Source organism: Sorex fumeus, unplaced genomic scaffold (assembly GCF_029834395.1).
Source record: "Sorex fumeus unplaced genomic scaffold, SorFum_2.1 ptg000044l, whole genome shotgun sequence".
NCBI classification, from domain to species: Eukaryota; Metazoa; Chordata; class Mammalia; order Eulipotyphla; family Soricidae; genus Sorex; species Sorex fumeus.
In genome coordinates, this window is record NW_026606101.1 from 49,298,164 (window position 1) to 49,312,108 (window position 13,945).

General features: G+C 45.1%; 1 protein-coding gene across 2 annotated transcripts in view; it reads right to left on the reverse strand.

Annotated features, from left to right (window-relative positions):
• The window catches only part of MCF2L2 (MCF.2 cell line derived transforming sequence-like 2), a 256,628-nt gene that overhangs the window by 205,890 nt on the left and 36,793 nt on the right, over positions 1–13,945 (reverse strand). The window lies entirely within an intron of this gene.

The window sequence follows — 13,945 nt, forward strand, 5'->3', positions numbered from 1 at the left end:
AAGAGCATCATATGCAGGAGTCCTAGGTTTGACCCCTGGCACCACATGGGATCCCAGGCACTGCTGGGGGTAACCTCCTGCCAGAAAAAGACACAGAAAAAGTGGCACTGAATTTTGAAAAGAAGACACAGTCATGCCCCAGTGACTTCATTCAACCACTGACAGTAGCACAATGAATGAAGAGACCCCTTCTCCCGCACAAACCCACTTTACCTTTTAAGGGTTTTGCCTACTTCCCCCCCGCAAGCCAGCTATAAATCCAAGACCTAGCAGGGGAGTAAGATGGTTTTGGAACAAGTCTGCCATCTCTCTTGAGTGGCTAGCTCCTGAAAAACACGAAGTTCCTTTTCTTACACCAACTCTGGTTTCTCAAATATTGGCCTTTGTGTTGTGAGCAACTGAAACTTGGATTCAGTCACAGAATTATTAAGTTTTATTTTGTTTTGGGTGCTGTACCTAGCAGCACTCAGAGGGCTTACTCCCAGGAGCTCTGTGTTCAGGGGTCTTTCCTGGTGGTTGCTCGGGGACCATATGTATTTCCAGGGATGGAACCGGGATTGGCTGTGTGCAAGTTAAGTTCCTTAACCCCTGTGCTATCTCTATGACTCAAATAAGTTGTTTCAACTATATGTCTTTTGGCGATGAAGGGAAAACATCTGATACTGATACCAGGAAGTGAGAGATAGGGAGCCTGGGCAGTGATCAGTGGGTTAAAGGCTGAGAGGCTGCAAGAAACTTCCAAATTCTGCCCAGGGAGGGAGCTACTTTAAATGAAGAAATGGGGGGCCGGAGTGATAGTACAGCGGGTAGGGCATTTGCCTTGTACAGAGCTGACCCAGATTCAATCCCCGGCATCTCATATGGTCCCCCAAGCACCACCAGGAGTAATTCCTGAGTGCAGAGCCAGGAGTAACCCCTGAGCATCACTGGATGTGACCCAAAAAGCAAAATAAATAAATAAATAAATAAACAAACAAACAAATGGCTTCCACATGAAAGCCAACTACAAACAATCACATGAATTTCACCTATTGAAAGAGAGGTACCAAGGTGTGTTGTGCCCTAGTAGAGACTTGTGATTCATCAGGGTGTGGAACTAAGAAAGGAAACAATCCAAGAGGGAAACTCAGAGCAACAATGTGGGTGACGCTCTTCAATGAGGGTTCTGGCTCCCAATGGGAATCCAGTCCTGGTCCCAGTCTAACAGGTGACACTATCCCTGAGCTTGGCTTACCTACTCAGCTGCTCTGCGTTCACCTGATGAGCCACTGCTGGCTTGTCCTCTGGCTTTCCATGTAAATTTGTTTTGAAGGGGAGGAGGTGTCACTGAGCAAACATGAACCTCAGCATCTTGCAATTAGTAAGTTGGTATGGTGGCTTTTTTTCTACGTGAGTCTCGTGTGGTTTACGTGAGACCAGGGCTCCCAGCGACCAGTCCTGTGGAATGAAATCATGTGCAACTGGTCTGGATGGCCAGTCATTCTCCAGGAAGTACCTTGTAATTAATCCTGAGTGCTCACTGCAGAGTTTAAGAAAAGATACCTAGAGCTCCGAAGATTGTTCAGCCTCGAAAAGACTGAGTCCTTAGAGACCAAACATGATTGCCACTCAATGCCTCTTTTGCAAACCACAGCACCCAAAAGGAGAGAGAGAACAAAAGGGAATGCCCTGCCACAGAGGCGGGGGGGGCGGGGGGGGGGGGAAATGGGGCGTGGGAAGAATACTGGGATCTATGGTGGTGGAAAATGGGCACTGGTGGAGGGATGAGTACTTGATCATTGTATAATTGAAACCCAAGCACAAAAATTTGTAAGTCTACAACTGTACCTCATGGTGTTTCGCTAATAATAATTTTTAAAAAATGACTGAGTCTTCTCAGTATGCAGATTGTCAACAATTTAAATCAGGGGGCTGAAGCGGGTAGGGCATTTGCCTTGCATGTGGCCAACCTAGGTTCAATCCCTGGCATACCATATGGTCCCCTAAACACTACAAGGAGTAATTCATGGGTACAGAGTCAGAAATAACTCCTGAGCATCACCAGGTTGTTTGTGTGAGCCAAAACAAACAACAAACAAAAACCTGACAATTCAAATCAGAAGCCAGAGAATCTCAATTCTAAAACATTTTTTTTTAAAGAAAGAATACTTTCACTTTTGCCTACACTGTTTTCTTAGTGGTTTTATGTCTATTGGAAGTTCCAAAGACACATGAATGCCAAGATTTTGCATCTCTGGGAAGGCTAAATTTAGATCCAAACACTGACCATAATTTGCTCAAACATTTCCTGGAACCAAAAGACCGAAATGTTCATTAGCAACTGAATACATTACTAATGATTTTTAACTTTCATTAGTTGAAATTAAAGTGATCCATGCCTACATGAAGAAACAAAGATTTTTTTTTTTTTTTGCTTCTTGGTTAACACCAATACTGAGCCTCAGAGAGAGAGAGAGAGAGACCTTGAGATTAAGTGAGGATACCACCAGCTACTGAATTTTTTTGGGGGGGGGGGTTGGTTTTGGGGCTTGGGCCACATCTTGTGGTGCTCAGGGCTTAATCCTGGTTCTGCACTCAGGGATCACTCTGGAGGGCTCAGGGGGCACTAAGGTGCCAGGGATCATCAAACCCCCGTCTGCCAAATGCCAGACAAACACCATCTCAGCTGAACTCAGGCCCCTGAATAAGAAGGAAGACACACCACGGAAGCAAAGTGAGCCACCATCTACAAACCCACAACAAAGTAGTCAGTGCCATCTTGTGGAAAACCATGGAAACGCAAAAAGAAAGGAATCACGCAAAAAGCCTGCTTAAGGAAGACAGAGAAAATCAAAGTAGAAGAACTAAATTCAATGATAACATAAATAAAATAAACCTCACTGCTCCTAGCCTAATGCCAGGAGAATTGCTTTTTTTGTGGGAAAGCACTATGAAGTTCATGGGGCACATAGAGAATTTAAAACCCTGGAAATCTCGCAGAAAGGTGAAGACCAACCCCGGGGAGAGAAAGCTCCAGGCAGTTTGTCTCCCTGGTGCCTGTCTTCCGTTTCTCTTTCCCAAAGAACTGGTTTTAGAACTGGTTTTAGCGTGAAAATAGAAGCCCTCCACCAAATGATCTATCCCACGTATTAAAGAAGTATACCACTTTGATGTGATTTCCAAGTATCTTACTAGACAATAGGGGTGAAGAAGCCATTTATAGCATTTTATCCTGAACTCTACTTGACATAAAATCACAAAGTATTTTAAAAGTTCTCCCAATTGTATTGAACTATTGCTTAAATATAACATTGTTTTCATTCAAAATATATAACATAAGGATTTGATAAATATTTATGTTGAGAAAGAATCACCATTCGGTAAGTCTAGGTAACAATAATCGCCACACGTAGTTACCATTTTTTGCTCCTGTGATGAGAACTTTAAAGATCTTCTCTTAGCTGTTTTCAAATACAAATTATAGTATTGTTAGTGCTAGATTTCATGCCTTACAGTATATTCCCAGGAATTTCTTATCTTCTAAGTGAAAGCCTGTACTCTTTAACCAAGGTACTGTTTAACCTTTTCTCCTCCCTTGCTCACAAATCTCTAGTAACCACTAATCATCTCTCTGCTGCTTTGAGTTTGAGTCAAACAGACTCCACACATAAATATGATTCGTCTTGGTTTCACTTAGCTAATGCCCTGAAAGTCGATCCACAAGATATGAAATCACAAAACACTCTTAACTGACTTATATGTCTACTGGAAATGTAGTAAAGGGCGGATGCCCAGATCACTCCAGAGTTTATGGCAGAAAAGGACAGAGCAGGAGAGAAATCAAGGGGTTGGAAAGGAAGATGAGAAAAAAAAGTAACGCAAAACAGGGGTAGGGGCTTAGGTTATCCCGGTGATGTGGGAGAGTGGTCTCGTTGTATATACGAAGCACAGGCTCAACAACACCGAAAACATGAGATCGAAGGTGCAACCACCGAACTTTGTGATGTCCCTGTTAAGGTGACAGGTGGGGTGGGGGGGAAGGGGCAGAAATGGAGTTGGGGAACACTGTGGACGCAGCTGACACTGGGAGTGGGATTGGTGTTGAAATATTATATGCCTAAAACTCAACTATCAATGACCTCATAAATCATAGCTCTTGAATTTTCTAAAATTTGTAAATAAATATACACTGAATATATGATACTCTATCGTACATTAATTTTCCATGAGTGCAACTGCTCTATAAATTAAGAAAAGATACCTCCTTAATTTGACTGACTTCAATACTTGACTGCCTTCCAAACTTTATAACAATTAATAACTATTGCAAAAAATCACGATGGTGACGTCACTTAGGGAGTCTGATCACCCAAGCCACCAGCAGGCAAGTCCGTCACTTGTGATGAGGGATCGCGGTCATGGTGCCCCCGGCACAGGAATCAGCACCTTCATTATTCCTTACAGGGTCACTGGGAGTACATGTCAAAAAACACACCCTTAGGATTTATTTGATTTACTTGTGTCAAAGTGGGCTGGGAGCCCAGCTGAACCCCATTTCCAACTGCCCCTGCTGTTAAGGACCTCCCCATAACTGAGCCAGACCCTCGAGGCAGTGGGTGGTGTTGCCTGGGCAAGGCTTTTAGTGAGCACTCTGCTCTCTTTCCTTGTCTGTTTTTGGGGTGCAGGAAGTTAAAAGGTCACAGAGTGGATAGTAACCGAGTCACAAAGTGAAAGGAGCCTTTATCCCCGAACCTTCCCACAGGCAAAAGTCATCTGCTGCTCAGGACCATACAGACTGCACTGTTCTAAGAGTAAGACCCAAACTTCTACTGTCCTCAAGCAACATATTGAAGTCTATTCATTATAGCTATGTAGCCCACCTTTAACGAATACAGTATCGGCCTACTTCCTTTAATATGGTCCCCTGAGCCTGACGGAGTGAACCGTGAGCACAGAGCCAGGAATAAGCTCTGAGCACTGCTGACTGTGGTCACAAACTACCCCTCACCCCCGCAAAAAAAAAAAAAGGCATTTGGGGCAAGCTACTAAGAACCATTTCTGCAACCTGCATACTCCAATACAGTAGCATCAAGTGACCAGTCCACCTTGAGTTTTTTTTTGGTTTTTTGGTTTTTCTTTTGATTTTTGGGTCCACCATGGCAATGCACAGAGGTCACTCCTGGCTCTGCATTCAGGAACCACCCCTGACTTAGGGGACCACATGGGATGCTGAGAATCGAACGCCCTACCTGCTGTGCTATTGCTCCAGCTCTCACCTTGAGATGTTTTGTGAGTATAAAATACTAACAAGATTCTGAAGACGACACACAAATAAGAAATATCAATAATTTTGAATGTTGTTTATGTTGGAATTTTCCTTGTAGCAGGTTTAAAATATATTCTGACCACTAATTTCATTTGTTTCTTTAGACATTGCATTATGGTAATATGGAACAGTGCCTCTATGGGTGGACTGTGCTATATTTTATTAAACAGGCCTGCTCTAGTCCTTCTTGTAGTGGTTTCCGTCTCTAAGTTACCAAGTTACTATTAGCCCTGCTCATGCCTGTGGTTTCACACTCTGCATCATTTCAGGTGAGAACTTCCTACTTGCCCCTGGGAACACCACCTCCTCAAAAACTGGGGATGTGTTAGAATGATGGAGAAGTGGGATATTAGAGGGAGCATGAGAAGAGGAGATAGAGGAAAGAGATTCTACCACAATGATTCCAAAAGGGAGAGGAGAATACGAAAGGGAATTCCTTATAAGCAAAGGCAAGACATTCTGATAAATGGTGACTATATGGTCACCATTGACTTATTCCCAGCCCTCTTTTCTGATCATCTTCTGCTGTTGTGGTCAAAAAGCTAAATGCTTGTCTGCTCAGACTCTTGCCCGCTAGGAAGGACTACCTGACACAGTTCTGGAATGAGAAATAAGCAGAAGTCAGCTGGGAGCATCTAGGAAGGATTTGTGCTATTGGGGGGGAAAAAGGAACAAGAGAACCCGCACTTTATTTCCTTTCTCCTTCTTGCATCAGACACAGGCTTAAGTGTCTGGAGCAGCAGCAGCCACCGTGGGGTCAAGTGACTTCACCAAGAGAAAATTGCAAAGATGATGACTTTCATGTTTTTGAGCATTACTGATCCAATACCAGAAATTTATCCCCCCAGACTTCTTGTTATGTGGTTTAAAACTCAAAAGAGTTCTCTAGACTAAGTTCTCCTATAACCAGATACCAAGCTAACTACTTCCCTTAAAACAACCCCCTTTATTGTTTTTTTTAATTTTTATTAGTGAAACACCATGAGGTACAGTTGTAGATTTACAAATCTTTGTGCTTGGGTTTCAATTGTACACTGATCAAACACCCATCCCTCCACCAGTGCCCATTCTCCACCACCACGGATCCCAGTATCCCTCCCACCCCCATCCCCCCATTCCCCTTGCCTCTGTGGCAGGGCATTCCCTTTTGTTCTCTCTCTCTCTCTCTCTCTCTCTCTCTCTCTCTCTCTCTCTCTCTCCTTTTGGGTGCTGTGGTTTGCAAAAGAGGCATTGAATGGCAATCATGTTTGGTCTATAGTCTACTTTCAGCATGCTTCTCCCATCCTGGGAGGATCCTCCCAACACCCTTTACTTGGTGCTCCCCTCTCTATCTGAGCTGCCTTCTCCCTCAGCATGTGCGGGTGGCCCCCAAGCCATGGAGTGAACCTCCTGGTACTTATCTCGGCTATTCTTGGGTGTTAGTCTCCCAATAAAACAACCACTTTAGCACCAGGGAGATAACTCAAAACTGCTAGGGTGCATGCTTCACATGAGAGGCCCAGATTCAAGCCCCACTACCGAGTCTCCTACCTCTACCTCTGCCTCTACACTGAGCTGAAAGTAGCTCTTGAGCACCGCTGTGTGTGGCCTCAAAGCAAAAACAAAACCAAACAACTGACGTTAACAGATGAGAAACCTGTGACTCAGAGCAACTCCCTACTTGCACTGAAATGTGAAATCAAAATTGTGTGAGATCAAAGTCTAGTGTTTCCAGCCCTACCAGCCGGCAGATATTCTCTTGCTTCCCAGCTAAACTCTGAATTTAGAAACCTCCACAGTTGCTGGGAGCATGCACATTCTTCCAAGGTCAGAGTCACCAGAAGTCCCAGCCCTGGATTCTCCAGTAGCTGCTGGTGGCCGGACTCCTGGCTCCACCATCTAACCAGGAATGTGAGTCAGGCTTCCTGCCAGAGTTCCTGCTCTCCTCCCAGAGGGGGCAGCACATGCAGAGCAATGCAGGCCAGGAAATCAGGGGCTGCTCACTCTCCTGCCCACCAACTTGGGGCTGATTGGGCTCTTGCCCGCGCTCAGTGAAATCTGCAGAGAGCTGAAACAGCTCCACCCCGCTGGGCTGAATCTGGGAAAGTAAAACTGGAGTCACTCAGCAGAAGACACAGACAAGGAATCCCAGCCCTAGCAACAGAACTCAGCACACAGGCTTCTGGTCGACCACCTCACAGGCACCCACAAGAGCCTTGTGACAGCAGCCGCCGGGTTAAAGATGGGAGAGCAGGTTTAGAGGTTCCAAAGGAGAGTTGACTCAGGGACACCCCCATCCGCTGATATTCCTCCTGACTTGCAGCACTGCAAATGCTCTCCCTGTCAACCCGGGCTCTGGCATGTGGAGTGTAAACCCCGCACCCAGAGATGGCTCAAGGCAAGTGCAAGGTGCGTGAGTTCAAGCCTCTGAGTCCCCTGCCAGTCCCGCCTGTAGGAACCCGTAGTGAGGAAGGGCTGGGAAGAGGGCTCCACACTTGGGAGGCCCCCAGGGCAGGCCTGACCTTCATCCCCACAGCTGCTATGCACCCTGGTGGTCCTGACGCCCCACTGTCTCAGGGTCCCACGAGGGTGGCAAACTGAGGGCAAGAAGATGCCCAAAGCTGGGCATGAAAGGACCATTTGGGCCAGGATGAAAGAGTTTTTCCTAAAGCACAGGCCTCCTCCAGCCCAGAGCAAGTTTCCAGGATTCTAGGCTTCCCTTAGTTCTGGACTAAACTGTGGCCTCAGGCGAGAGATTCACTGTGCGTGTAGCTTTGGTTCCCTATGAAGACTATGCCATGATAATGTTATGTGAGGGGCTGGAGCAATAGCACAGTGGGTAGGGCGTTTGCCTTGCATGCGGCCCACCGGGGTTCGATTCCCAACATCCCATATGGTCCCCCAAGCACTGCCAGGAGTAATTCCTGAGTGCAGACCAGGAGTAACCCCTGAACATTGCCAGCTGTGACCCAAAAAGGAAAAAAATAAAATAAAACAAAATAATGTTATGTGAAACTTAGCAAGTTTCCTACCAGGCGCATAACCTGGGGAGAATGTCCAGATTTTAAGATTAAGTGTAAAATGTTGGTTCCAGAGTTATCTCTACGATGTTACAAATGAAAGAGGATTAAAACTTATACAGTATTTTATGGGCTGGAGTGATAGCACAATGAGTAGGGCATTTGCCTTGACACGGCTGACCCGGGTTCGATTCCTCCATCCCTCTCAGAGAGCCTGGCAAGCTACTGAGAGTATCCCGCCTGCACGGCAGAGCCTGGCAAGCTCCCCATGGCATATTCGATATGCCAAACTCTGTAACAACAAGTCTCACAATGGAGACATTACTGGTGCCCGCTCGAGCAAATCGATGAACAACGGGAGGACAGTGTTACAGTGCTAGAGTATTTTATGGCACATTCTGCTTTAATGGGACATCCCTGATTGTGTAAACTCAAAAAAGACAGCAGCGACGGCGGCTCTATCTCTCCCGCCGCCCGAGTTCAGTAGTCTCACACCGGTTCCCCCACCCTAGGAAGGTCAATGGCAATGGGCAGGCGAAGGAAGGAACGAGGGCCAGGCTGGTTGATGTCAGTTGCAGTTTATTCCAATCCTCTCTCCATCCACACCGGTCTTTCTCTCTGCCTCTCCCTCCTCAATGCTACTTCATTCTCCTTCTCGATCCTCCTTCATCCTCCTTCTGACTCTACAATCTGGATACTGATCCCGATTTCCTTTCTCCTCTTGCTCTGGAGTCTGGATTCTGATCTCCTGTCTCACTCTTACAGTACAGTTAAATCCCAAAGCATGAGGGGCTGGGGTAACAATTACACATAGGTGTGGTCACAATCAATAGGGGTTGCATAAAGTTCTTTCCTTCCGGGAAAGCCGCTTCAGGACAGATACTCTCTCAGCAGGACGACCCACCCTAGGATGGAATCCCCTGGGTGTGTTTCTCCTCTCCTTGTCCAACAAATATATAAGCATACACAATGTAAATCATTTTGTATGGATACAGTAAGAAATACCTTAAACTTATAGAATTGCTCTCCTAGGGTCATCTCAATCTCAGACTCCAGTGCTCAGACAAGATAGTCTTTCCTATCCCTAGTAGGGTCCTAGTCTCATTGTTACTTTTGGATCATGACAGCATTTGTCTATGATCAAGCTCTTAACTTATAGTTAAGAATCATGGCACTTTGGCCTGGCCCATTTCGATGCCAGGGTAGCTCACCACTTGCCCTGGGTCCATTCAGTCCCTCGTTGGGACCCTGCGTTTGGGGTGTTAGGAACCAAAGGCAACTGAGGCTTAAGTCAAGTAAGCAGATGTCCGGGAGTGAATAATATTCAAAGCCAATTAAATCCTAAATTACAAAGCATAATATTAACGGTCTTCCTGTATCTATACAAAAACGGCATTGCTTTAAAGTAAACTATTCAAAAGACAGAAGGAGAAGAGAAAGGCAATATTAACTTACAATACAATTTCAGTGTCCTAGAAGGATCTGACCTTACAAATTAACAGATTCTGATTAGGGGGAAAAGCTGATTAACTGATTGGGGAAGAGAGCATAGAGAAGTGGTTACAGATAAAAGAAGGAATGGAAGTGACTTGGGAGCACTGTGATGGGTGTAACCTGATAAACCTAAGCTCCTTGTGGAGAAAGGGAGAAAGGACAAAGCAATGTCATCCTACACCTGATCTTATGTAATCCTAAATTTCTTACAATTTTGCTCAAGGAAAAGCATACTTATGTCCATTTTGAAAAGGACTATGCCAGGACAAGCATCTGATCATGAGTTCAAATTCCCAATGTCCCACATGAGCGCAATCCTGCTAGTTCTGCTCTTTGAGCCTGCGAGCTCTGCTGTTTGTGATCCCCGGAGCCCAGAGACATTCCCTAGCCAGGTGTGTGGAAGCACAGCAAAGAGGGAGGCAGCCCCCCCACCCAGAGCATTGCAGCTAAAGGATGTAGGGACATCCCATCAGGAAGAGGACAACCCCGCTGAGCATGTGTGTGAGTACCACAACCATAACCTGTGCAATTCTGAGTATGACCCCTGGCAAGAAAGTTTGCAAACACTACCACTGAAGGCATGCCAACCTCGGTGAGCACCACAACTAAATGTGTGACCTCACAGGGAGCACCATGGCAAAGAGATGGGAGCACCAAAATTGGGTGTGTATGTGCAGCCCCCCAAGCCCCAGTGATTACAATATCCATCACCACAACAAAAGAAAGGGGGTGGTAGTTAACTGACAATTAAACGCATAATTAAACTATGTCATATTGAAAGTTATCCACTGTCCCATAGCCTTACAATAATCCTCCTCTACAAGATTATAATCTATCAGGAAAAAATAGAGTGGGTAGGACAGTTGCCTTGCACATGGCCAACCCGTGTTCAATCCTCGGTATCCAATATGGTCCCCCAAGAACCACAAGGAATGATCCCTGAACACAGTGCCAGGAGTAACCGCTAAGCATTGTCAGGCCCAAAATAAAATATAAGGCAAATATTTACCTGACAGTTGTAATACTAAGCATTTTTCACACATGATGCCATTTAATCCTCAAGATGATGAGGACCCAACTCATTATCAAAATGAGGAAAGTGAAAAGTAAAGCTTTGCCTAAGGTAAAAGAGGAGCAGAATCAAAATCCATACCTGCAGCTGTCTGGTACCAGCTTATGTTTTGTCTATATCGACTTTAAGAATAAAAAGAAAAAGAAAAATGTTTTCATAGTACTCAAAAAGTGAATATTGGGGGGAGCAGAAAGGTCCCCAGAACAGGAGGTAAGGGGACCTTGCATGTGGCTGACCCCAGTTCAATCTCCAGCATTGCATGATTCCCTCAAGCACTTCCAGGAGTGATCCCTGAGGAAGGAGCCAGGAGTGAATCAGGAGTGAATCCTGAGAGCCACTGGGTGTGGCCCCAAAACAGAATAAGACAGAGAGAGAGAGAGAGAGAGAGAGAGAGAGAGAGAGGAGAGAGAGAGAGAGGAGAGAGAGAGAGAGATGGTTCACTCAATTCATAAATCAAGAGAAGGGACCACTAAGTCAATGATCGTTGGAGGGACTGCTCAGGATGGGAAATGTATTCTGAAAGTAGACTAAGGACCAAACATGATGGCCTCTTAGTATCTGTGTTGCAAACCATAATGCCCAAAAGTAGAGAGAGAGAGAGAGAGAGAGAGTAAGAAGGAAGGTGCCTATCACAGAGGCAGGGGGTGGGATGGATGGGGATGGCAGGAGGGATTCTTGGAACATTTGTGGTAGAAAATGAGCACTAGTGGTGCTCTATCATTGTATAACTGAAACTTAATTATGAAAGTTTGTAACTGTATCTCACGGTATTTCTGTAGCACTGTAGCACTGTCCTCCCATTGTTCATCAATTTGTTCAAGCGGGTACCAGTAATGTCTCCATTGTGAGACTTATTGTTACTATTTTTGACATATTGAATACACCACGGGGAGTTTACCAGGCTCTGCTGGGCAGGCGAGATACTCTCGGTAGCTTGCCGGGCTCTCTGAGAGAGGTGGAGGAATTTAAATGTAAAAAATTTTAAAAGTTAATGCATAAATCAGTCACTAGCCTATTTCCCAGAACAAGCCAGGTTCCTGTCCTGAGGCTGCTCACAGGCATCAGGAACCCACCACCCAACCCTCACCCATTCCTGACACCTGTGTGATGGAGCCACTGCACAGTCCACAGAAACCCAAAGTAATCACCATTCTGCTTTTTGCTCCACACAACCTCAGGCTTCCTGTGGGAAGCTACAAGTGGCACCTCCAGGAGAAGCAGGCACACCCATCAGTACCAAGACTGGTCCAGGAGTAGCAGGCATGCTCATCAGTACCAAGACTGGGGCCAACATAAAGGTAGCAGGGAGTGCTCTGGCCTTACATGACAGACCACAGAAACTTGGACAATCTTGAACTGAACAATTGCTATCTTCTAGTCTTTGTTCTGAGAATTGGTGATGCCAATAGAAATAAGTAAAAGAGGGGCTGAAAGCTGGTGTGCATACTATACAAGTGGGAGTCCTGGGTGTGACCCCCACAACCACAAAGCCTCCCAGCACACCTGGGTATGGCCCCAAAACATTTTTTTTAAAAAAAAACCTTAACAGGGAAAATGAGGACCCTGGTGTTAGGGCGCTTATAGTGACTCTCTGAGCAGTGATCCACGTGGAGGAAAGAGCAGAGATTGACCCCCAAGAGTGTTGGGGGTAAGATGGCCCCACCCAGGGTGCAAATCTAGGGTGAGGAGAAATATTCTAATATTGCATTTCCTACTAATTCAGCAGGGAGGAGTTTGAAATACATTAAATATGATTAAGAGAGACCCCGAAACCAGCTATTTTTATATCCACATCGTCAAATAAATTTCATATCAGCTACATTTTCTGTCTGTGATTTAATGATGTAACTATGATCATTTTTTTTCGTAAAAGGTAGGTTTGTCACCTCAATGCTCTATGACATGTACTGAAGGTCACATAGCCATGCTTTTAAACTTGTTCTAACTGTAACCACCCCCATTTCAGTAATTAAAATCATGTAATGCTTGACTAAGTGAGTGAGAAATAATAGTATTCTAGAAATAAACAACTTTATTGGGTTGTGCTTGGTCTCAGAAAATATCTAAATTTTTATTAATAATATTAGCACTATAGCACTGTCCTCCCATAGTTCATCGATTTGCTCAAGCGGGCCCAGTAACATCTCCATTGTGAGACTTTTTTTTACTGTGTTTGGCATATTGAACATGTCACGGGTAACTTGCCAGGCTTTACCATGAGGATGAGATACTCTTGGTAGCTTGCCGGGCTCTCCGAGAGGGGCAGACGACTTGAACCCGGCTTGACTGGGCCGGCTGCACACAAGGCAAATGCCCTACCGCTGTGCTATTGCTCCATTAATTAATAGTATTAATCTTTTTTATTAGGGCCAGAGTGATAGCATAGCAGGTAGGACATTTGCCTTGCACATGGCCAACCCAGGTTCAATTCCTCTGCCCCTCTCGGAGAGCCCAGCAAGTTACCGAGAGTATCCGGTCCACATGGCAGAGCCTGGTAAGCTCCCTTGTGACATATTCGATATGCCAAACACAGTAACGAGTCTCACAATGGAGACGTTACTGGTGCCCGCTCGAGCAAATCGATGAACAATGCAAGGACAAACAGTGCTATTACCAATTAAAGGCTTAGTGAAAATTAATATATTGAAATTCGGTCTTGAACAGAACTAAGAATAACAGACATTATCACTCTGAGTACAAATAACTTCAGAAACACTCACGGACCCTTAAAACCAAGACTCTCTCATTGTTGCATCTTGGAAACACACTCCAGAAGAATATCATAGTGGAAGCTGATTTTAGCAGTTCTTTCATTTTCCTTCCTTAGAATCTTTTCAGCTTCTTGCTTCCCCCATCTCAAAAAGACTAAAAGGAACTCAACAACAAAGAGAATGACATTTATAGACCCTACCATCTCCAGCTAGTCCTGGATGAGATATAATGGGGTGCCTGCCATGTAAGGACCAGGAACTTACATGTACTTTCCATGTAAGTACCATGTGCATTCAAGAGAATAGGTTCTCCCAGCAGAACCTACCAACAAAATCAAGAAATGCAAATGACTTTGTCTCTTAC